This window comes from Calypte anna, chromosome 5A (genome assembly GCF_003957555.1).
Source record: "Calypte anna isolate BGI_N300 chromosome 5A, bCalAnn1_v1.p, whole genome shotgun sequence".
Lineage (NCBI taxonomy): Eukaryota > Metazoa > Chordata > Aves > Apodiformes > Trochilidae > Calypte > Calypte anna.
In genome coordinates, this window is record NC_044251.1 from 39,719,573 (window position 1) to 39,744,058 (window position 24,486).

The 24,486-nt window shown below is 43.7% G+C and overlaps 1 protein-coding gene across 1 annotated transcript in view; it reads right to left on the minus strand.

Moving 5' to 3' along the window:
- PELI2 (pellino E3 ubiquitin protein ligase family member 2) overlaps positions 1 to 24,486 on the minus strand; it is an 82,911-nt gene that overhangs the window by 58,010 nt on the left and 415 nt on the right. The window lies entirely within an intron of this gene.

The window sequence follows — 24,486 nt, forward strand, 5'->3', positions numbered from 1 at the left end:
TCTTCTTTAGGCTGAACAGCCCCAGCTCTCTCAGCCTCTCCTCATAGGGTCTGTGCTCGAGTCCCTTCACCAGCCTGGTTGCCCTCCTTTGGACCTGCTCCAGGACCTTGATATCCTTCCTGAACTGGGGGGCCCAGAACTGACACAGTACTCGAGGTGTGGCCTCACCAGGGCTGAGTACAGGGGCAGAATCACTTCCTTGGACCTGCTGGCCACGCTGTTCCTGATCCAGGCCAGGATGCCATTGGCCTTCTTGGCCACCTGGGCCACTTGGTTGGTACAATACATTAGTATATACTCTGACCTGAATGAGCATGGGCCAACACTGCTGCCAAATGCAGCTGTCCCACCTTTCATTTGCTTGTTTATTCCTGCTGCTTCTCTCCCTGCTTCATGTGAAGGGGGAAAAAAAAAATTGTTTGAAATTTCATTTTAAACCACATCAATCCCTCAACTCTCCAGCTCAGTGCAAAGCCACAGAAGCACTTACATCAGAAAGCAGGGGGAAAATGTCACAGAGGGCAGGAGAGACTCCTTTGGAAGTACTGCAAGGCTACAGTAGTCGTGGCATCTACAAGATTAGAAGGCTGAAGATACATTTTTCACCTTAATAATATCCAGCCCCAGAGCTTTCTGAAGTCCTGACTAACTGGAAAGCCCTCTTCTGCAGAAGTATCAAATATTTACTCACTTCAACACAGATTCAAAGGGAAAAAAAAAAAAAAACAAACCACAGGCTCGTTTATATCAAAAGGCAAACAGAAAGCTTAAACATTTGCAACACTGACAACAAGGTGAACTTGTGCTCCTTTTATGTAATATTGCTCCAGTGTTTCATACTCTTTGCACCACCCTCCCTGTGCCATACTCAACAATTCATTTTGTGTCTAGAACTGATGTGCTATTTCAGCAAAATAACTTGAATCATCTGGGATTTTCAGGTTTGTTGCTTTTTATTAAAAAAAAAAAAAAGTATTTATTCCAGATTCATTTTTCTCTATCAGACCTTCATAAAACAAACATGAAACAGCAGTGACTGTCTGCCAATTATCTGAGAATTTCAGAGAAATAGGACAGTGAAGTTAGCTTCAACCTTAATCCCACTGGGAAGTGTTGCACAGTAGGGAAAGCAAAGCTAAGCAGCACTTCTGTACCAACAGGACAGCATGGGTTTATTTTCTCCTTTGAACTCCATTCTCTGGTACTGTGCATCAGTATTAAAGACATAAACCCCATATGAATTTAAGGCTAAGATTGTCTCCAGCTGATTACATGCATCAATTTCTATTTCAGAAGCAGGCTCTCCCACCAGAGGTGTTGCTTATCACCAGCTTGTTCCTGTGGTGAATATTTGGCAGTGAATGCAAGACTGCTTCTTGAACACCACAGTGCTTCACAGATGACTCCAAGAGATTAAAAAGCCACTTCATGTTCAAGTTTCTTGGAGACTGGAAGAAAGATATTGTTGTCTTCAACATCTCCCAGCACTCAAAACTTCATTTTTCAGAGGCAGAACAAACCTGGACTGACCAGAAGTTTCCCTTCTGTCTCCTAAAGATACTTTCCCTGCATCACTTGGAGCTTTAGCACAGCACAGCTGCTTCCTGATTTTGCTTTTCCCTATGGGAGTGACAGAGCCCTGGCCCAGGCTGCCCAGGGAGGTTGTGGGATCTCCTCCTCTGGAGACATTCAAACCCCACCTGGATGTGTTCCTGTAGGGATCTGGGTGATCCTGCTCTGGCAGGGGGGTTGGATGAGATGATCTTTCAAGGTCCCTTCCAACCCTTAACTTTGTGCTTTCTATGATCACAGAATGACAGAAAACAGAGCTAGGTGGGTGGAACTTCAAGGCATCTCACCTAGTCCAGCCCTACTCAAAGACTTGATCCAGTCTCTCCACATTTCCATTTCAGTTAATCTGGAAAATCCAGGCCTCCCCACCTTGTTTCTTTAGAATTCAAACTCAGCAAGGAGACTGAGGTCAAAGCAAGACTCCTGCACTTCCTGCCACATCTCCCAAAGCACCCAAGCAAGCTGTTCCCTTCTCTGCACAGCAGGCTCACGTGCCAGGTGATTTGATTCCCATCTGATTTTTCTTTTCTTTCTGCACTCCATTGTACAGCAGCAAACTAAAGAGGCATTAAGAGGTTTTGTTTCTATAACAACTATAGTAATAAGTAGCTTGTGGGTAAGTAAAAGGCTTCCATCCTTTCAGTAACAAGAGCCACTGATCCAAGACCTTTGGTTTATGCAACTTAGGAGGAAGTCCTGAATGAAAGGCACAGTCCCACCTTGGACTGCTGGCTAAGACATCTCTAAAGACATAAATGCTTCCTAATCACCCCCAGCAGCACAGCTTAACAAAACAGCCTTCCTGCAGAGCAAGAATATCCCAACCAGCAAGTTTTGAAGTCCCAAATAATCTCACCTCTTTCCCCAATTAAGAGCAATGGTTTTGCATCTGTGAACTTGATTATCCCTGAGAAAGGCACCTTGGAATAATTAGTTGTGGCTCTAGTCAGCTTTTCTTGTTGTCCTTTTTTGATTCAAATGTTTGTTGCTATGACTTGAATCTGTAAAGTCATTTTCCCCTCAAAAAAAAAAACTCTAGGAAGTATTTCCTTCTCCAGTACTTTTGGAATAACCATTGGCACAGTGATCAGTCCCCAGTGTTCACTACAAACCTTCTCTTCCCCAGCACCACACTTCACCACCTCCTGCCTACTGCTACCTGTACAGTCCTGGAGACTCCAAAGAGGTTGCAGTGGTTCAGAGAAATGCAGTCTGACCTGATATCCCCTACAGTTTAAGCAGGTTCTTCAGAGAGAAGGCTGATTTACATCACTGTAGTTATCATATTTATCATAGAATGGGTTGGGTTGGGAGGGACCTTAAAAATCATCCAGTTCCCACTGCCATGGTCAGGGACACCTCCCACCAGCCCAGGTTGCTCCAAGCCCCATCCAACCTGGGCTGAGACACTGCCAGGGATGGGGCAGCCACAGCTTCTCTGGGAAACCTGGGACCTCAGCACCCTCACAAGAAAGAATTTTTTCTTAATGTCTGACCTAAATCTCTCCTCTTCAAGTCTGAAAACATTCCCCCTTGTCCTCTCGCTACACACCCATGCAAAAAGCCCTACCCCAGCCTTCTTGGAGGCAGAAACCTCTTAGGTAGTGATTAGGGGTTATTTTTAATCTAATTTTTTTTTTTAGCTCCCTTCATAAGTTGCTCCTAATTGCTCCTGCTACCATTAGGAATGCAGCAGTCAGCCTGACCAGAACCTGTACACCACAATTATGGTCCTTTTATGTTCAAACACAGCCAGTCTCTTTCCAACCAGAATTAAAGTGTGGATTAGCTGAACATACACACACCAGGAAAACAAAACTAATCTGTCAGACACCTAAGACAGACAGAACCTACTTCCCTCCTTCACAAGGTATACAAGTTATGTAGAACCTTATCTACTATAAACACAGGAAAAAAATAAATATATCAGTAGCTGGGGTTCTCCAGGGGGAACTTTGCTTCTCTCTTGGTGCTCTGGAACTGAACTGGTTCCTCTTTTGGTTTGCAAGCTCCTGACTGAGGACAAAATTCCTCAAAAAAAATCCTGTTTCTGGCTGTTATGGCCCCTTCTCATTCCTGCAGCAAGCAACGGAAGGATCTGGCACATCACAGTCAGGATTAAGCCAGAGGCTGCTTTTTGAACTATTAACTCCACATACCCTCCACTGTCAGCAGAACCACACCATTATTATAACAACTGTAATGTAGTAGTTTAAAATGAAAAAAAAAAAGTTTTTTAGGGACAATATTTCTAGAAAATACAGCTGATTAATCTTTGTGCATCTTCAGGCATCTAGGGAATTCAAGAAAAAACACCTGATCTGCAGTAATTCCATTCTATACAAAAAGATAAAGGATGCTACTGGCTTGCAGGTATCAAACCAATTGTGCAAGAACTGCTTTCTATCAGCTTTATTTACACTACATATTCAGTTCCCTTCAGAAGTCCCAAACCTCTCTGCTATTTTGATCCTCTACCCCTCACTGCTGGGAGTGGGATAAAAATACACAATAAGAAAACAGAGAAGTGAAGGAGCAAAAACAACCAGCCTCAGGTGTCAGGGCTTTATAAAGACAGTTAAAGACAACTGAGGGCCAGGCAGGAGCAAAGTTGGGACACTTGTGTAAACTATGCTGATATTTCCTCTACTTGCTATAGACAAATCTTTATCACTCTTTTTGACCAGATTTTTCTTAGTGAATGTTTGTTACTTGCCCCAGATTATTTTTCTTGGGATATAATTTGTACCTTCTGTTTTGGGGGAATCTAAGACAGCAGATCCTTGCCAGCAATTCTGAAAGAGGTGAGTTTCCATAGAAGCTTCAGTTGGCATTGGAACCTCACTCTAATTAGAAGAAATGTAACATCTTCAATGACATGTGTTAATGACAAGGTGGAAAAAGGTATTTTGAAAGGAAATAGGTATTTTGAAGGGTATTTGCTACCTGAGCTTCTGCAGAACAACTATGTAAGTGACACAAGAGTTTGATTAGAAGCTGATACTCTGGAAGAGCCTAAAGGACCACGCTGATGCAGACTACTGGAGAAGCAGGATGAGCTTCAATTAAAGCAGTCAAATAACCTGACAGTTCCAAACAACTTAATCACTGAAAAACTCCACGGGCAGCCCAGTTAAGCACTACAGCCAGAGAAAGGAATGATTATAGCCTCACCTACAACACAGGTTTCTTAGAGGCCATCCATGACCATGATACTAGTAGGGGGAAAGTGCAGCTGCCTTTAAACAGGGGGAAAAAAACCAAAACACCAAACCCACACCTTTAAGATACTATTATACCAATTGTGAGAAGTCATATGCTAGAAGAGCATTAGAATGCAGGGGGGTTTCCTTTTAGAAAGCAAAGGGCAAGGAAATCTCTTCTTTCACATAATGACTTCTTAAAGCATTCATTTAACAAGGAGGCAATTTTATTCAGTGCTTGAAGCCCTTCTCCAAAGCTGTCAACTGAAACCATTCACCACTGCACAAACCCAACAATGCCAGTGGCACAGCAAAATACAGGGTATAAACTCATCAAGTTCATTTCAGAGCATGGTTTTTTTATCCTAGATAAAAGGGCATAAGAGGTGGGCAAAGCATCATGCTTAGAGAATCCTCTTTCCAACCCTAAACCTCTCATACTTCAATGCTATTCATCCGAGATCTATAATCTAGCCAAATGCCACTTAAATTGTTTGATAGAGCATTTTGTTAAACTAAACACAGACAGATAAAATGGAAAGTGAGATCTAGTGTTTATTGCATTCAAAACAAGTCAGATAAACATAAAATCCCTTTCACAGTAAAGTATTATGCACAGCTGGGCTTTCATGCAAAGAGACAAAGAAGTGAAGGAGGAAAACTGTTTATCCAAAACACCAGGGGCATAAGGCAGGCTTCTGGATGGAAACAAATACTAGATCAAAAAAGTCTGAAAGTCTCAAAATTAAGACTAATTAGACTTCATTTAACACAATGGAACAAAAGACCTTAAAACACCTATGCCCTGACATACCAAACATGCTCCCAACCCACCTATTTGGGCTTCATAGATGCTTGAAGGTGCTAAAGCAAGCTGTTCAAATTTCCATCTGAGGACTGAACAGCAATACTGCTGTGTTACATCTGAAACTTTATAACATGAAACATTACAGAGAAACTACGTTTGACTAAAAGGACCATTTGGGCCATAAAATAAATATGCACAGTTCAGACAATTCATTTCCTAAGCAATTAAATGCTTTCCCTAAAACACTATCAAGAATTACCTGACAGTTCACATTTTCATTAGAAGAAATGAAAGCTCTTCTAACTTCAGTTATCCTCCAAATACAAGCCATTGTAATATCCTTTTTGTGATTCCACAGACAACAAGTTCCAGGATGTCTGCTACTTACAGCTTTTTCAAACACTCAAGCATGACAAGAATCTTCTTAGGTTTATTCCAGTGTCATTTAGCACAGAGGAAGAACTCAAATTTGCATCCATTTTGTGGATAGAGATGGTCTCATAGGCAGTGTGCCCAATAGAAAGTGAAGCACTCAACTACTCTATCCTGACCTGCAGTATCAGTGTCAAATCCTATCAAATTTAACATCCCTTACCTTGGAAAACAGAAAATAAAGAACTGGGTTTCCTCTGCAGCACCTGGAAGCATTTCTGCTTCTGAACACAGCAGCTTCCTTTGTACTACAGAGGCACAAGAAGTCAAAGGCAACTGCACACTCTGCTCCAAGCATCTCTACAGCAGGGAAGAGAAAAGCCAGAGTTACTTTTTCCCCTTCTAAGGACCCAGCAGGATCTAAAGTTTGTAAGATTTCAGGTGTAGGTTATTTTAGAGTGCTGCTCCACTACCACCTAGATGAATCAGATCTACCAACCTAACTGGGAATCAGTGTGGTCACACTGAACATGTAGCATTCAGTGTGAGTTACTGTCAGAGGTTCCTGCTTTTAATTCTTATACTCCAAATTATATAACAGAGAAAAGAATGGGAATTCAAAGACTGGAGAGCACCGTGAAGCAATGCAGCATGACACCTCAAGCAGCTAGCAAAGAAGAAGAGCAGTTCTTTGGTAACAAGTGTGTATGTACACTAAAAAAGGGGTATGAATTCTGGGCCCCTCAGTTCAGGAAGGATATCAAGGTCCTGGAGCAGGTCCAAAGGAGAGCAACTGGGCTGGTGAAGGGATCCAGCACAAGTCCAAAGAGGAGAGGCTGATGGAGCCCAGGTGGCCAAGAAGGCCAATGGCATCCTGGGCTGGCTCAGGAACAGCGTGGCCAGCAGGTCCAGGGAAGGGATTCTGCCCCTGTACTCAGCCCTGGTGAAGCCACAGCTTGAGTCCTGTGTCCAGTTCTGGGCCCCTCAGCTCAGGAAGGAGATTGAGGTGCTGGAGCAGGTCCAGAGAAGAGCAAGGAGGCTGTGAAGGGATCCAGCAGAATTCCTGTGAGGAAGGGCTGAGGGAGCTGGGGGTGTTGAGGCTGGAGAAGAGGAGGCTCAGGGGAGACCTCATCACTCTCTCCAACTCCCTGAAAGGAGGTTGGAGCCAGGGGGGGGTTGGGCTCTTTTCCCAGGCAACTCTCAGCAAGACAAGAGGGCAGGGTCTCAAGTTGTGCCAGGGGAGGTTTAGGTTGGAGATTAGAAAGAATTTCTTTCTGCAGAGGGTGATCAGGCATTGGAATGGGCTGCCCAGGGAAGTAGTGGATTCTCCGTGTCTGGAGATATTTCCAAAGAGCCTGGATGTGGCACTGAGTGCCATGGGCTGGGAACTGCAGTGGGAGTGGATCAAGGGTTGAACTTGATGATCTCTGAGATCCCTTCCAACCCAGACAATTCTATGAATTATTCTTTCTTCAGTTGTAAAGAACTACCTGAAACCTACTAGATCAGCAAGGGTACTGGAAGTACACAAACACCTCAGCACAGGTGAAACAGTTATTTTTAGGTTTGTTTTTTTGTTGTGGTTTTTGTCTTTTGTTTTTTTCAAGTCTTAATAAACCAGAAATTAGCAGTGCAGCAATGCAGAGAACTAGACTCCCATGTATCTTCTTCAGACTTAAACCACCCTGACAACTTACTAATTAACAGCAATCTCAGGTGTTTGATTTTATCATAATCTATAACAAAGTTAATCAGTCACCTGCAGCCAGGAAAAGCCTTTAAAATTTTAATGTTTACTGCTGATGAGCAAAAGTAATTCTCATCTATACAGTTTTATTACAGCAAAGTGTTTCAATTTCACACTATTACCAACCGAATTTTGAGACTTTTTTTTTTTTCTTCTTCCATTAAGAGGACTCCCCAGAATGTTACATCAAATCAACTCAGACCAGGTCTCACAACCCCAGGGTTATTTAAAATTTATGAGGGATCTGCACAGACTTAAAATGTTTCCAAGCCCCACAACCGCCAAATTCCTCAAGTTTTTCATTTCTAGATGCTCAGAGGTTGTCATGTCTGGAGCTGTCTCACTGTACAGCTTTTTGCAGCAACTGCCTGAGCACAAGATTTTGCACTAGAGTTGTCTCCAGATGGGAAGACACTCTGCCCTCAGTGACACAGCAAGACAGGGTTTTATGGAAGAGAACTATGCCAGCCTGTGTTTATATACAGCTGTAACTACTGAAACCCCAACACCACACTGAAGGCTCTACAGGGGCCAAGTTTCCTGGCAGCCCAACATTTTCACTGATTTACAGTGCTAACCCAGCCTTGCCTACTTCTCATTACATATTGTACAACCCCAAGTTTCACAAAACTTGTATCTACACATCACAACAAATATTAAGTAACACCTGCTAGTGGCAGAATGGTTTGTGAAAGAGAAAACAAGTTTAAAGCTACATATAGTTCCATTTATTTTTTTTTTTGCTTTGGAAATCCAGCTCTTTTCCTTAGCCAAAACCCACAGAGACAGTCAGCATGCTAGTACTATTTTTGCTCACCAGCTTTCAAAAAACAAGCCACCCCATATGTGTCTCTGTTTATCCAGATTTTGATTTTAAAGGCAAGTACACCCTATGGGGCAAACCAGAGCAAGAAAACAGAGGATCTGTTTAAAGCAATGTTTCCTCAAGTACAGGCTATAATTCCAACCAGTATTATAGGACTCAGAAGTAGTATTTGCAAGCCAAATGGAAATTCAGCTGTAGAAATAAAACTTGGGAGCCCAGGACTTGAAACTGGGAGTAGATTCCCCAGCAAAGCACATCTGAAAAGAAACAGTTGAGGAGACACAAGTAATGGATTACAGCTGGCTGGCTCAAGAGATTCCTAAATACTGGAGTATTCATACCTGACCATGATACACTGCTTTCAGCTGACCAGGGGAGTAGTAGAATCCTAAGAAATTTTGCACCACTCTCCCCTGTATGAGGATGCACAAGATCATTTATCATCTGTCTCAGGTAGGAAGCTGAATCAGGGGAGGTTTAGGTGAGGTATCAGGAAAAGGTTTTTCACCCAGAGGGCAGCTGAGCACTGGAACAAGCTCCCCAGGGAAGTGGTCATAGCCCCAAACCTGCCTGAGTTCAAGAAGGGTTTGGGTGATGCTCTCAGGTACATGGGGTGATCCTGGGGGAGCCCTACACAGGGGCTCAATGATCCTGATGGGCCCCTCCCAACTCAGAAGATTCTCTGGTTCTATCTTTTTATGTGGCTTTTGCTGATAGCCATGTTCTTACCTTTTCCCCCTCACCTGACTAAAGATCCTGTGAATGCATTTCAGAAACTAAAAAGCATATTCCCTTGCTACTCTGTCAATACATTTTGCATTATACCCATACAAATATCCTACAGCTTTACCAAAACCAGAGGACAGAGCTACAGCATCTGATTCTAATAAATAGAAATCTCTCAGGCAAGAAATGCCACCTCTCCATCACCCCAAGGGGCAGCCAGAAGATAAGGAGGTACAGAAACACCCACACAGTCTGTTTCCATATCCCTGTCTGTAAAACTCAGAGAAGCAAATCTTGTGGAACTGCCCATTAGAATAGAACCAACCTGAAGTCCACTCCAGATGCATTCACATTTGGACAAATCCCAAACAAACTTCTCCTTCCGTGGTTTTGGCAAAGGACAAAAAGGCTCAACTGGACTATTTTGGAAGGGAGGCTTTTCACATACAGAAAATTTCATGTTTATGTTGTGTAACAGAATACCAGTCAGTTCTGAACCGAGCTCATGTTTGAGAGGTAAAAGTATGAGGCTGCTAAATCACAAGGGACATTATTTTGCAATTCCCTAAACAAAAGTTTCAGGTTATGTTCAAAATGCCTCCAAAAAGCTGGTTTCTCATGAAAAGCAGCCCCCTGGGTGTTATTCTCCTGGGATATCTTTTCCCACTGAGAAAGCAGAGATGAGCTGATCCAAAGCAAGAGCAGGGATCAGCACAAAACCTGCCTTCTGTACCATGTGCTTCATAAAGCAAACTTAAGGTTTTTCTAGTAACCCAAAAAAACACCAGAGGATTTTTCATCCCAAGGTATTGTCCTGTCTTGCACATACAACACAATGAACATTGACCATACTGAAGACTTCTGCACAAAAAGATGTGACAGATTTTATGGTGTGGCCCAGGCTGCCACTGGGGATTACACCACCCTTCTACATCCAAACTTCTTCCCCATAGTTGGTTGCCATGCCCAAATGTTTGTGTCCATTCCCATCCACTCCCAGTTGCCATTCCACCATCCTGCAGGCAGGAGAGGTGAAGCAATCATGGTGACAAGGAAAACAATGAAAAAAACAAGAAGTTTCATAAGCCAGAGAACCAGCAAAGCATGATTTCCTCTGGGTACATGTCTTACAGTTGGATTCCTTTTTTTGTCTACTAAGGTGACAGCTCCAATTGAAGCTTTTCCTCAGAGGTGAGAATCACAGTCACAAGGATCCCAAACATCTAAGGAGGTGGAGGGGCTCATTCATCTTCAGACTCTCCTCAGCAGAGCTCAAACAGCATTGGGAGGCTTCAGAATAAAATCAGTTCAATAACACTTCATTTCCAGTTACAGACTACAACCTCACCTGTCACTACATCTTTCAGGAAATCACAAAGTATTCATCAGAGGCAGATGGGAAATGACTGGACTAAGGAGCTAACAGTGCCAGAAGAGCTGAGGATGTGGTGTCTTCCAGCTTAGAGAGCCAGGAGCAGTAGACAATCCACATACCTGATTTCATCTGTTTGGGTCATCACTGCCTTGTTCTACTCCTATACAATGCCCTTTACAGTCTCCAAGAGGCATCAGATTCTCTGCTAACTCAGTTTATCCCACACCACTTCAGACACTTACAAGCAGTTCTTAAGTCACCACAAGCAGCCTGAAACAGAAATTTATTTGGAACATCTCTAGAATTTAACTAGGCTTAATTTATGCCAAAGACAAGACACAGCTGAGCAGTCATTATTGGGATTTTTGCTCTTACAAAGCAAGGAAAAATAAAACAAACAATAGAAAACAGGAAGGTAAAAGATCCTGTCAGATACTGCATGCTTTAACACTTTTTTTTTATTTTGACAACAGCTGTCACACCCTGCACAGGTCTGTACAAATAAAACTGCTCTTACTGTAGCACCATGTCTAAAACCCAGGAATGGAAGAAGGAGAAAAATGAAAAGTTTAAATCCCTAACCAAGCCACTCTCTAGACAGTCATCAACACAGGTGGGAAGTTACCTCCATTTACAAGCAAATTACAGCTTCCCATCACTTAGAGGCTTCATTTAGTTCATCCTCAAGTAAGAACAGGGCAGGGGGACAGGGAGAAGGCCACTTTGCACATCTGGTTTTAATGAACAAGCTGTTGTTTTTACAAATGAATACACTTATTTTTATGGATATATAAAGAACATCATCCATGCTTATCTGCCAGTCTTTCCTTTAGTTTTACTCAACTAAAGGTTTTGCTTTCTTGAGTTGTGCATGACAAGCTGATCCTTAATGCATTTCTCACACTCTACCAAGCATCACACTTTTACTGTCTGACATATTCATAACAAATTTCATCAGTTCACAAAGCGGAGACAGCTGTTTTCTCTCAACTGTCATCTCTGCCCAAAACTTACAAATCAGCCCATACTCTTTCTGGCTCGGGTCTGAATAGAGTCTGACTGGAATCCAGCCAATCCCAAATCCAGTTCCTTCCTGCCTGCCTGTCTGCACTGGCTGCAAAATGCCCAGAGGAAAAAGAGCAAATCACTTATGCCACAGAAAGATCCACTTAAAGCCTTTAAAGTAGTGTTCTTTTACAATTGTTCTCTTTATGCTGAGACTTCCACAAGGTAAATAAAGCCTTAACAGAATCATAGAATCATAGAATTGGCTGGGTTGGAAGGGACCTCAGAGATCATCGAGTCCAACCCTTGAACCACCGTTGCGGTTGCTAGACCATGGCACCGAGTGCCACCCATCTTCTCTGAGGAGTTTAAGGTGCAAACTAGCAATATACCATCAGAGGCCAATTCCTTGCACATAATAAACTAGAAGGTTATGCTGAGCTTGACTTAAACTCTACTAATCACTTAAACCCCAGCTTTGCTTACAGAGGAACAGTTCTTCATATTTTATAGTCTTCCTTTATCCTTACATGGAAAGGTATTTGCTATATTACACCAGGCTCTGCATGCTGGCAACTCAAAACTTGGAATAAAACTAGACATGGAACAAGTGCTGCAGCTGGAAGTGGGATTGTGCAACCAAAGAGACAAGGCAGGGCTCAGCCAGCAAGGTAACAGCAGGATTTTGAGCTCAAACGTTGAAAGGAAGGCACAAAACAGAAGTCAAAAGTTTAGACTTTTTTGCTCTGACAGCAAGCAGACTCTGAAACTGCTCCAAACAACAGCTTATTTATCTCTCAAAGGCTAAAGGAGGAACATACATACAGCTTTGGGAAAAACTGACAAAGTCTTTAAATGCGTGCAGTGGCTCACAATCAAAAAGTTACAGAAATGCTTTAAAATTGAGGAAAAAGAATTTTCAGTGTTCCTCCCAAAAAGCAAATGAGGAGCCTGCAGTCTCTGCCCCAGCACTTTCAGCAATGACATTTTACCTAAGTCACTCAGACTCCAAGCACTGCAGCTTCCACAGACTCTGACCATAGAAGCAAGGTCTTGTAACCTCTAGAAACACCAGGACTGCCCCAAGGGCTTTGCCAGTGGCATTAAAAGGCATCTCTCATGGTTCAGACCTTGCATTAGTCCAGTGAGGACCAACTAAAAACAAAAGAGTAAAAACAAATATGCAAGACCCATCTGTTTGGCTGTTGCCAAAATGCCTTCTCCAGATTTAGCTCTGGTGGAAGAGGTTACTCAGCTACTCACATCAACCAAAGCTTCCCTCCTTATACATCTGCCCCAAGAGCAACTTGTTCTATTTGCATAATTTGCTGGTAGTTTTCTGATAAAAACCACTATGGGTTGGACAATCCATTTAATTCAATCTTCTGATAGAATCAGATCAGGGAACACTCTTATACAAAGACATTCTGTCTCCAATGTTGTTCTGCCAGAGGGGGTACAAAGCTGCACCAAGGCACTGTAACCTCTCCCATCACCCACAGCACTCAGGAACAGCACCTGTGCCCACAGCCTGTGACAAAAGGCCACACACCAACCTCATGAACTCAAACCTGATGCACCAGGAAATTATTCCAGCAAATGTTAAGATTTGAAAGGAATTCAAAGCACATTTGTTAGCAGCAATCCTATCCAGTCTGAGGGATTCCTGCCCAAAGCCAAATTGATTTTTAAATCCAAGTACTGAGTTTTACAGTTGTTTGCTCTCAGAGGTCAAGCATGGAGTAGGAGGAAGGTGAGTCGGAAGTTCAGTAATGTGTTGGTTTATTAGTCAGTGTTCCACAAAAAAAAGTCATCTGTGAGATACAGAGCCCTATCACAGGATGGGTGGGGAAGCAGGAACCACTTAGCTCTTAGTATCTTGTCAGCAGCTCCATCTTTCCTGGGAAAGGACAGACACTTCAGTTTCAAAGGCTACAACTCCACCATTGCTAAATCAGCCATCATCAAAATAAAGTCATGGTGTTGCACGTGAAGAAATACAGCTGTGCTTACATCAAAGTTTCAGCCCATTAACTTGTGTCTAGACTAAACAGTTCTTGCACTCTTCCTAAAGGCATGTGCTGGAGAGTTTGCACATTTGGTCTCCAGTTTATTTGTAATCCACAAGAGGAGATTTAAGCTTTTATAGGCTTGGGTTTGTTTAGTTTACTTTCATACAGTGAGTAATTGTCTTCAGAGTCAATACCACTTTGTCTTCACCCATGACATTCACGTGCCTTAAGAGGATACACCTCACAAGTCTGAAATCTGCCCCTCTGTTCAGGCATTACTACAACCATCCAGTCTAAGGAAAAAAATTGTTTCATGACAGTTTATGGACTTCTTTGATTCTAAAATAAAAAGAGCATACATATTTGAGGGTGAAGAGTAATTTGAAAAGCCATTAAATGCATCACTAAAGTTGAATATGAAGACTGACTCTCAAAAGTGTTTCTCAGAGAAAACTATGCCAACTTTTTGCTGAATGAAAAGAGGAAAAAGGAGAAACTGGGGATCAGTTAACATTACAATACCTGAGGATCTCCTTTTTTACTTACTATGTGCCAGCTCTGTTAAATTTTCTTGCCTGTTCTGTTTTCCTTTGAGGAGTCAGCATAGTAAATGCACACTAATTTAGTAGTCCTCTACTACACAGCACTGTAGTTATTTCCTAGTTTACATAAGCAATACATATAACAGATAAACTGTAGGTATTTATTGCCAAACCCTTCCTAAGAGCATGTGTCTTCATACCATTCCCTAACAGAGAAACCCTTCTGCTACATTAGATTAGAAACAGCCTCTCATCTAGTTCATCCTCCTAGAAGCATGCAAGTTCAGGATATGCAGTGTGCTGAAATCAGTATTCAAGATGATACTGTTAAATGGGGAAAAAAAACAACACACCTAAAATAAATCACTTCCAGAAGCACATACCAGGGCTTACTCACTTCCCTTCCCTACAGGAGAAACAAATTGCTATTGATAGAAACATGCCTAATAGGTCCTTCAGCAATTGGCACCTTCATATCATGCCTAATCAAATTGAGCTCATCTCAAAAACCACTTTACTTTTAATACAACAAACTCTTCAGCATTGCAGATGATGTCTGTATCCATTTTCACAACGGCTCTGTCATCTATATAGTATTTCTGTCATGAAAAAGAGGAAAGCTTTCAGCTGAATTGTTCTTTTTTCACCATGAGTGAGTAACTGCCACTACTACAAAGCTTCATGCACACTTCTGACTTCATGGTTAACCTTGGAGGAACTGGACAGACAAAACAACCAAACCAACTCACTGCAAAACAGCTGATATTTGATGGTTTTAGAAACAGAAACTATTCTGATTAGAACAAGTAAAAATTACATGGAGCCAATGCAAGGCCAGTGTCATTCAGTTCACACATTCTCACAAGCCAACAGCCCCTCAGTAACAAGTTTTCAAATACTGAACATTTATATTACAACTGTGGAAGCTTCACTGGGCAAAAGTTTCCTCTAAGGACTGTCTTCTCACACAGCAAATGTGCTGTTTGTGGGAAGGGCAGAATCACAGAATCATAGAATTGGCTGGGTTGGAAGGGACCTCAGAGATCATCAAGTCCAACCCTTGATCCACTCCCACTGCAGTTCCCAGCCCATGGCACTCAGTGCCACATCCAGGCTCTTTGGAAATAGCTCCAGACACGGAGAATCCACTACTTCCCTGGGCAGCCCATTCCAATGCCTGATCACCCTCTCCAGAAAGAAATTCTTTCTCATCTCCAACCTAAACCTCCCCTGGCACAACTTGAGACCCTGCCCTCTTGTCTTGCTGAGAGTTGCCTGGGAAAAGAGCCCAACCCCCCCCTGGCTCCAACCTCCTTTCAGGGAGTTGGAGAGAGTGATGAGGTCTCCCCTGAGCCTCCTCTTCTCCAGCCTCAACACCCCCAGCTCCCTCAGCCCTTCCTCACAGGAATTCTGCTGGATCCCTTCACAGCCTCCTTGCTCTTCTCTGGACCTGCTCCAGCACCTCAATCTCCTTCCTGAGCTGAGGGGCCCAGAACTGGACACAGGACTTGAGGTGTGGCCTCACCAGTGCAAGAAGAAAGATGTTTGTTTTGTTGAGCCAGTCAAATCATTGAAACAGAATGGTTTAGGTTGGAAGGGACCTTAGAGATGTTCTAGTTCCAACCCCCCTGCCATGGTCAGGGACACCTCCCACAGCCCAGGTTGCTCCAAGCCCCATCCAACCTGGGCTGAGACACTGCCAGGGATGGGGCAGCCACAGCTTCTCTGGGAAACCTGGCACAGGGGCTCAGCAGCCTCTCAGCAAAGAATTTCCTCCTAATACCTAAGCTGAATCTCCCCTCTTCCAGTTTAAAGCCATTACCCCTTCTCCTACCACTACATGTCCTTGTAAGAAGTCCCTCCCCACCATTCCTGTAGGGCCCCCTTCAGGTATTGGAAGGTCTATATTGAGAGATTAAACTCCCATTTCTGAAACATCTTACAGATTTCCTGCTTGATGCACAGTTTTTAGGAATTAAAACTTGGCATTTATGATTGAACTCTCATAATTTAGTAATCCACAGTCTTGGGTTATGTCCAAATCCAAAGGCAGACACCCAGATACTGACTGCTGAACTCCCTGCACCATGATGTCTACTTGGACTTCAAGAAAACCCACAGAACAGTTTACTGACTGCTGCCCTTACCCTTCCTCAGTCATTCTTTAATTTCAAATTGCTTACCCAGAAGTGCACCCACTATAAAGACCTCAGCAGTACACAGAGACCCAGCAAGAGAGTACTCACACAGGAGGGTATAGTCAAGGTTAAATGTGTGAGTCAGACCACAGCAGAGGCAGAGCTGGTCACCCAGAGAAGATACAGGATGCTGTACCACAGCTAAAGAGCTGGAACAGCACTGCTACACCTATTCCATCACACACACCCACACAGCACTCTAATCTACTGCTATGGAAGACCCTGCTGCTCTTGACTGCACTATTTGTTTAATGAAGGCCAAGAACTATTCTAGGTCCCTAAGTACTAGGATTAAAACAGTCTAATCCCAGATGTTACTTACAATGTGCCAGAGAACTTAAAAATCATTTCCCTGAAGTATGTGAATGACACTGTGTACTAACCTGCACAGAGGTACACCAGCAGACATCTAAAAAAGCATGAGGCAGTGGTAAGGTGGGTATAAAATTCTTCACTGCACCTTGTGGGGGGAAACAAGTCAACTAGAAGAAAAGTGGGACCCCCTCAAGGCAGTATGAGCACCTAGAGGTGATAAAGTGAAAAATGCAAGGACACCATTTAGTGATCTGTTTGTAAAACAAACAAGATGAGAAGCTTTGCCTTACAAGCCTCTGGGAGTGTGCATGCTTTCTATGCCAGCAGCCCTGCTCCTGTCCCTTGAGGTTTAAGCATGTGACAAGTCACATGCAAGATTTTCAGTGGTGACCTTGGGACAGTGTGAGAATAAACATAAGGATGTTTGTTGATAAAAGGAAATAAATGAGATTTAGGGTATCAAACAGTACAAGTAGAGCAGGATCTGACAGTACAAAGCACAGCTGGAAACCAACTGAGCTTCTGCTTCAAGCTGGGAGTTCAGGCTGAACCCTCCTCTATTTCACTTGCCTGACTGACCACAGGACAAATAAGCCTCAGGTATGGCAGTGTAGAACAACCCAACACAACTCTAGATAACATCATAAGAAGCCTTCTGCTAAGCATGAATGAAACTGCAGCTGTCCAACAATTCAGAGGAGTCTTCTAGGGAATCTTTCATCCTCATCACATACTCAAGACAAACTCAGAATCACAACGTGTGCAGACAACCCCAAGAAGAAATACGACAAGAGGAGGGCTGGTTCAGCCTACCTCAACAGCTGTTGCCTACAGGCACATCTCTAGTGTTTTGCAAGCAGCTGTAAAACTTCTCTGCTGGCACTGAGAACCAATAAACACTACCTTCAGCAGGGCATGTTGGCTCAGGCTCAGTGCTGGTCCCCCAGCTTCTCCTTAGCTTGGAGTACAGGAAAAAGAAAGTTTCCTCTTCTCAAAGTCTCGAGTTGAGAGGAGCTATCACTACTGAGGAGTAAGGACTAAGCAAATTAGGGAGCAGCATTAACTCCATAATAAAGGAGTAAACCAGCCACAGTTTAGATTGAACAAGACAAGAAAAAGTTCCTGACTTCTCAGGAAAAAATCTGTTCTCAGGCAAGCTTGCAGTCACAGTTGGAAACGCCCGCTGTGAAGATGGAGCATGAAACAGCTTCAGCAAACTGCTGCTTTTAGCAACAAAAAACCCAAATCTAAACAGCCTAGAAAGTAACTTCTAGGTTTATGTGCATATTCTACAGTAGAACTAAGTGGACTTTCATGGTACCTACTCATTTATAAATTTCCATTGAAAATGGAAAGCTGTGCATCCCTGATTCTGCCAAGACAGGAAAGGAGCAGTTCTTTGTTTACAGATGAGATGCACCGATAAAAGGCAACAGTGTCTTGCACTTCCCAGACTTGTACACTCGAGTAAACAGCCCATTTTCCATATTTCAATTTAAAATAATAAGTCTTCTACTTCCAGATGTGTGACCTGTTGCCTGTACACGCCAAAGGGATTACAGTTTAACTTCCAGAATGCCCTCAGTTTCCTTTTTATAACAAGCATTAAAACATGTAAATGTTTGTAGAACTGTACTGGTTGGAAAACATCTACAAGATCAAGTCCATCCATTAACCTCTGGCTCTGCTTTGCTTCAACAAATACAGACTGTAGCTTTCCCAGCTGGAAGTTTCTACACTCTGATTTTACACTAGTGTCAAGATGCTGTGAATAAATCCTACAGCTGGGCACAAACCTCAGCCCTGAAAAAGTCAAAACTACTTCAAGGAACAGGACAGTCACAGAGAACCAACTCGGGTATGTTGCAAAGCCATTGTTCTATCCCACCATACACAAGTTTTTCCTGAAAAACCCATGAATTTCTTCTCAGATATAACCCTCTGTGCTATTTTTTCCTCCACTGCAGTCAATTTTCTGTTCAGACATAATACTTGTGGTGTTTTGATTAATCTGTAAGCTCTGAACTGGTACTGATCATGTATTCTCAATTTGCAGCATATTAGATCCATCACAAAGCAAGCACAAGACAAAAAGGTCTCCAAGAAGCCACTGTCAATATTAAATAAAAAAAAAAAATCAGTTTCATCAGAGCAGCAGCCTTCCAATTCTGACTGCTGGAGCCAATGATCTGAGAGAGAATCATGACCTTGGACATATTTACTGAGTGGTTAACATTATTTCCTAGAGATACTCCTTTAAATGAAGTCTAAAGAACTGTAAGGCTGAAAAAGCAGAACTTAAGCATTGTCACCAATATTCCTATACTATGTAGTGCAGAAAATTGCAGAATCATAAAATAAAGCCTCAGCTTGACACCAAACACCAAATCCATTTAAGAGCAGTAGAAGTGCCAAGTTTAAAGCCCCAGCAAGGATAACCCTCCCAGGGACTTCAGTCCAAAGCCAGAAGCAAACAGATATCAAGGGCAAGCAAAGATGTTGCCCCTGCATTTGTCAACAACACAGGAAATTTGCATCAACTTCTGCTGTGCAGTCCAGGAAGATTAAAAAGAGCTGGGGGAAAAGCCAAACAGGTAAGTTAAAAATCAGTATTTGCTTAAAAGTAGGAACATTTCAGGAATGTCTGGCTTGTCAAGGAGGTAGAGGTTAAGGAACAACTTTGACCAGTCTGAAAAAGTCTGTACAAGAGACAGGAGTCTAAAAATTAAGGTCCCTTCAGATTAATACAAAAAGATATGTTTTCATGTTTCAAATCTCAATTTGAAACTGGTCCAGCAATCAGAACAACTTCCCAGAAGTTACTGTGAAATTTATGGCTGCAAACGTAAATATGAGCATTTTATTCTGCTTTTTTCAAAAGCTTCAACTGAACCAGAACTCCAGTCTCTCCATCCAGCAGTGCCCAGTGGTTCACACGAAACAAAGCTCAACCAACAATTCCCAGTGGCTCCTTTAGGCTCCCAGTTAGCCAGCTCATTGATTTTACAGGTTGACTCCGGAAAATGTATACAGAAAATATTGATGATTTCAAAGTGATCACTGTAACAACACTGAGAAGCAGCCCGATGAGTTAGATCTGTTTAGTTCAATAAAAAATGTATTAAATACCACAAAACCCATTAAGCATGTAAGACAAAGCCTTCCTCAGCTGAGGACACACCAGGCTGCACCTCCTTGCCAATGAGTAGCTAATAGTTTTTTGTTAGTAAGAAGTATTACATTTACTTGCATATACTTACTCAAAACACAACAAATCCCTTAGAATTGGTTGCAAAACACTACACTGAAATTATCTAATGTCAGGTACAAAATCCTTTTGCTGCTAGAGACTGATTAAAACTTCTGCTTCTTTGGTATTGCTCCTTCAACTTACATAATTTTAATCAAGTGACTTTTCTGAGTAGTTAAAGCTGCCCACTGACATCATCTACTATTGGAAAAGTCTCCAAAGATGTATTTATGGCCTAAGTTACATATTTAAATTCATGCAGCCCCAAAAGAAGAGGGATTTATCTGCATCAGGCCACTGATACCTTCCTTCAGGGACAGTACCCCATGCAGCCAAGGAGGAGCAGCCAGGACATAGCCATGTGTGTCTGAAAACAAACTCTGAAGAGTGCAAATAAAACTTTGGGGGAGAAAAGGTGGCACTGGGAGGAGAAGGGGGGGGGGTACTGGGAGGAGAATCGGGGGGGTACTGGGAGGAGAATCGGGGGGGTACTGGGAGGAGGAGAATGGGGGGGTACTGGGAGGAGGAGAATGGGGGGGTACTGGGAGGAGGAGAATGGGGGGGTACTGGGAGGACAAGGGGGGGTACTGGGAGGACAAGGGGGGGGGTACTGGGAGGAGAATGGGGGGGTACTGGGAGGAGAATGGGGGGGGGTACTGGGAGGAGGAGAGGAGGGTACTGGGAGGAGGAGAGGGGGGGTACTGGGAGGAGAATGGGGGGGTACTGGGAGGAGAATGGGGGGGGGTACTGGGAGGAGAATGGGGGGGGTACTGGGAGGAGAATGGGGGGGTACTGGGAGGAGAATGGGGGGGGGTACTGGGAGGAGAATGGGGGGGGTACTGGGAGGAGAATGGGGGGGGTACTGGGAGGAGAATGGGGGGGGTACTGGGAGGAGAATGGGGGGGGCACTGGGAAGAGGGGAGGGGGCACTGGGAAGAGGGGAGGGGGGCACTGGGAAGAGGGGAGGGGGGCACTGGGAAGAGGGGAGGGGGGCACTGGGAAGAGAGAGGGGGGCACTGGGAAGAGAGGGACAGTACATACACCTCAAGAGGTTATTTTTGCTTTCCCTAGAACAGTTCTTAACTGAAGTTGCACTGCATCCCTAACCATAAACCAGACAAGCCAAATGAAGTCTATAAAAAACACCACACTAATAGCCTCACACTCTATTCAGGTACTTGTTACTGTGTTCAATAGTTCTTCAAAATTCCCTCCAACCCCATGTGTCCAGAAATATACAATGGGTCATCATTACTTTGATGGGACTTCAAAAAAAAAGCTTTTTTCTTTTTCAAAACAAATTAGAATATGAATGTTTCTGCTTCTCTGAGAAATCTATAGCCTTTTGTGAACAGATGATGCGACAAGCAGATGTACACAATCAGATTCACAATCAGCAGATGAGCTCTTCTTTCCCAGCCATCTTGACCTGTCTGCCTTGATTTACATAAACTCTCTTTATTCACAACAGCATTGATTATGTAAACCTCGACAAAACCTTAGCTAGACATGCACTGTCACATCACTTACAGAAACTACCTAACAGAGTACTAGGAGAAGGTTATTAGAAATGTATTTGCTGCAACAAATGACTTCAGATGCCTTGGGCTTTACCCTCTGATCACATTAATGCACAGACAAGCAATCACTACTATTGAAAGACAAGACAGAAGCTTGGTTCCGGTGGGAGAACTACCCACTGCCAAAAAAATACCTTCCACTTGATACAGAGGTCAAGTACAGAACAACTCTACTTTAATACTGCTGAGCAAGAGCAAAAGATAAAGTTTTGTCACCTTAAAAAAGACTCAGTAGTTTGCCAGGTAGCTGAGCTCCTTTGTTTATCATGCTTTTCACCATCTAATTTAAGTCTCACAGCTCAAGACTTAAGTTATTCATCAATATCACAATCAATGCTTTTTTTTTTTTTTACTAAAAAACCACAAATCAACAAACACTGCCTCAAAAGAACTTTTTTTTTTTTTCTTTAAATCTTGCTGTGAGGTCACTACCAATTTTAATCAAGCAGTTGTAACAGGAGCTGCAGTGCTTTGGTTCTGCAGTTCACAGGTCTGGGTTTCACTAGGGGGAGGAGGGGGGGATTTGCATTGTTTTATTTAAATGGAACAAAATTTTAACACAAAACAGGTATTATGAATATATATTTAGGGTACTGAACAGATGTTTAAGCTGTTCCAAGAGTTCCTAGTCACAAATGTTGAGTCACCAAAAAAATCACAAGTGTGTTTATATTATTTATGGCACCACATGTAACATTTAGGACACTTCTGATAGAAAACACAGCGAGCGACTCCGGGAGCATCTTAAAACCTCAACCTCCCACCCAAAAATGGAAAAATGCAGTGATTGAAGTCGCAGCATTTCCTGGACTGTTTCCATCCCAGCCTTACCTATTTCTACATCACATCCACCCAGCACATTATGGCACCAAATGCCCCATTGTTTCACTGCAGCCTACACTGACCAGCCTGATTCAGCTGCCTCTTCCCCGACTCGTGATTCTACTACAAGAACAAGAAGCTTTGGTTGCTTTTTTAGCACCCTGAAGATATAACGACAGTCGTTTGAGAGAACAGCTGGTACTCAAGTAAAAAAAAAAAAAAAAATGAAGCTCAGTCATATAAAGTTTATTTAAATTTTATTGGCGTGTTTCAACACACAGCAGTGAAGATCAAGACCTCTGGCAGAAGTGATAAGCTGAGATCAATGCATTTCAATATTAAAGGAAAAGCACACCAGACTTTGCTAGGTTAAGATCAGAGCCAAAACATTTCATACTTCTGTACTTTCAACTGCTGCTAAAAATAGGAAAGCAACAGAAAGGAAAATGCTTCCAGCTGTGCACAAAAAGCCTCTGCAGCACAACATCAATTTATGCACTCTAATTTAATTAAAGATTCAACACTATACTATGACTTTATTGTTAGAGACAGTGCTGCACAGCTGAGATTACCCTCCATTTCCACAACTGAAACAGTGAGAAGGTTTCTTTATTAAATTTAGCCTGATGCAGATATTTCCCCCAAATCAAGCTACTCGACTTAAATTCAACTCTTTCAAGTGCCAGCCATGCCATGTTCAGGGTAATAGCTGTATTTTATTTGACTGTAACTATATCTTGACCTAGTCCCATGATAAGAAATATTTAGCATCCCTTAAGGAAAAAGCTACACCACTGGACACGAGTACCTGTCTTGAGTGCTCTTTTTATCTGTTCCCAGACACTGAAGGAGTTACTCTGCAGACATGAACACAGTTCTTCATTAAATTACTTAACCAAAACAACAACAAAATATCCCCAACAAACCAGAATAAGGTTTCCTACGACCTTGCAGCAAACCTGCAACAAGATTCTGGGGGAGGATGCACAACGCAGCAAGGCTGTAGCTGCTCTGCTCCACGGCTGGTTTGAAACCTTTCTATTGTATTTATCGCTAAAAATTATTCCATTAACCATATGTTCCTACACACTAAACTAGCAAAATTAAGCATCTCTTAGAAGGTTCACAAGGGCTCTCAGCAAGCACGGCTTAGAAGCTTCTCCCCTCATCCTCTTCCACAGTGTACAGCAGAAAGGCTGCAAGCTTTACCAGCAGGGCAAGAACATAATACCAAGCGGATTACTTGAAGATCCGTATCAAGCTGAGAAAATAAACGTTTCCACAACGAATCTGAAGTGCTTCATCCTCCTACCACCCCCCACCACCACCATACACCCGCCGCCCCTTTCCCTCCTCTCCCGCCTCTCCTCCTAATTCCAAAGTCATCTCCCCTGCAATCTGCAAGGAGGACGCCGTCTCTGGGAGCCAGGGGAAGAAACCACCAGGGAGAGCCTCAGAAACCGGCTCCTCGATAGCAACCTGCGAGCGGCACCGGCGCAAAGACGCAACCGGGGGTCTCCTCCCTCCTCCCCCCTCTACTCCCCCAACCCATCCCCTCCCCGGTCTCTCCCGGCAATTCCGCATCCCCTCAACCCTAACGCAAAAGTTTTCCTCCCAACCCGGCCCCGCAGGCCCCTCGGTTACGGTGCCCCACAGCCCGCCCGCCGCCGGCCCTCCCACCCCCCGAGGCAGCCGGAGCCGCGGCGGGAGAAGCGGAGGGTGGGAAGGAAGCGGAGGGGGGAGCCGAACCGCGGTCTCCTCACGGGGAAAGTTGCGGGGGGACCAGCGGCTGCCCCCATAGAGCAGGACCCCAAGGGCTGCCAGCCCCCCCTCCCTGAGCGGGACCCCAAGGGCCGCTTTCCCCTCACAAAGAGACCCCAAGGGCCGCCCCCTCCGAGCGGGACCCCAAGAGCCGCCTCTCTCTGAGCGGGACCCCAAGGGCCTCTTTCCCCTCACAAAGAGACCTCAAGGGCCGCCCCCCTCCATCACCGCCGCCTTCCCCTCACAGGGGGACCCTAAAGCCCCACATGCACACAGGCGTTCGGGCGGGGGAAAGGCGGGAAGCGGAGCTGCTCCCCTCACCCCCTCCTCCTCTGGGGTCTCTCTCGCCTCCGAGCTCCGCGTCCGAGCGCG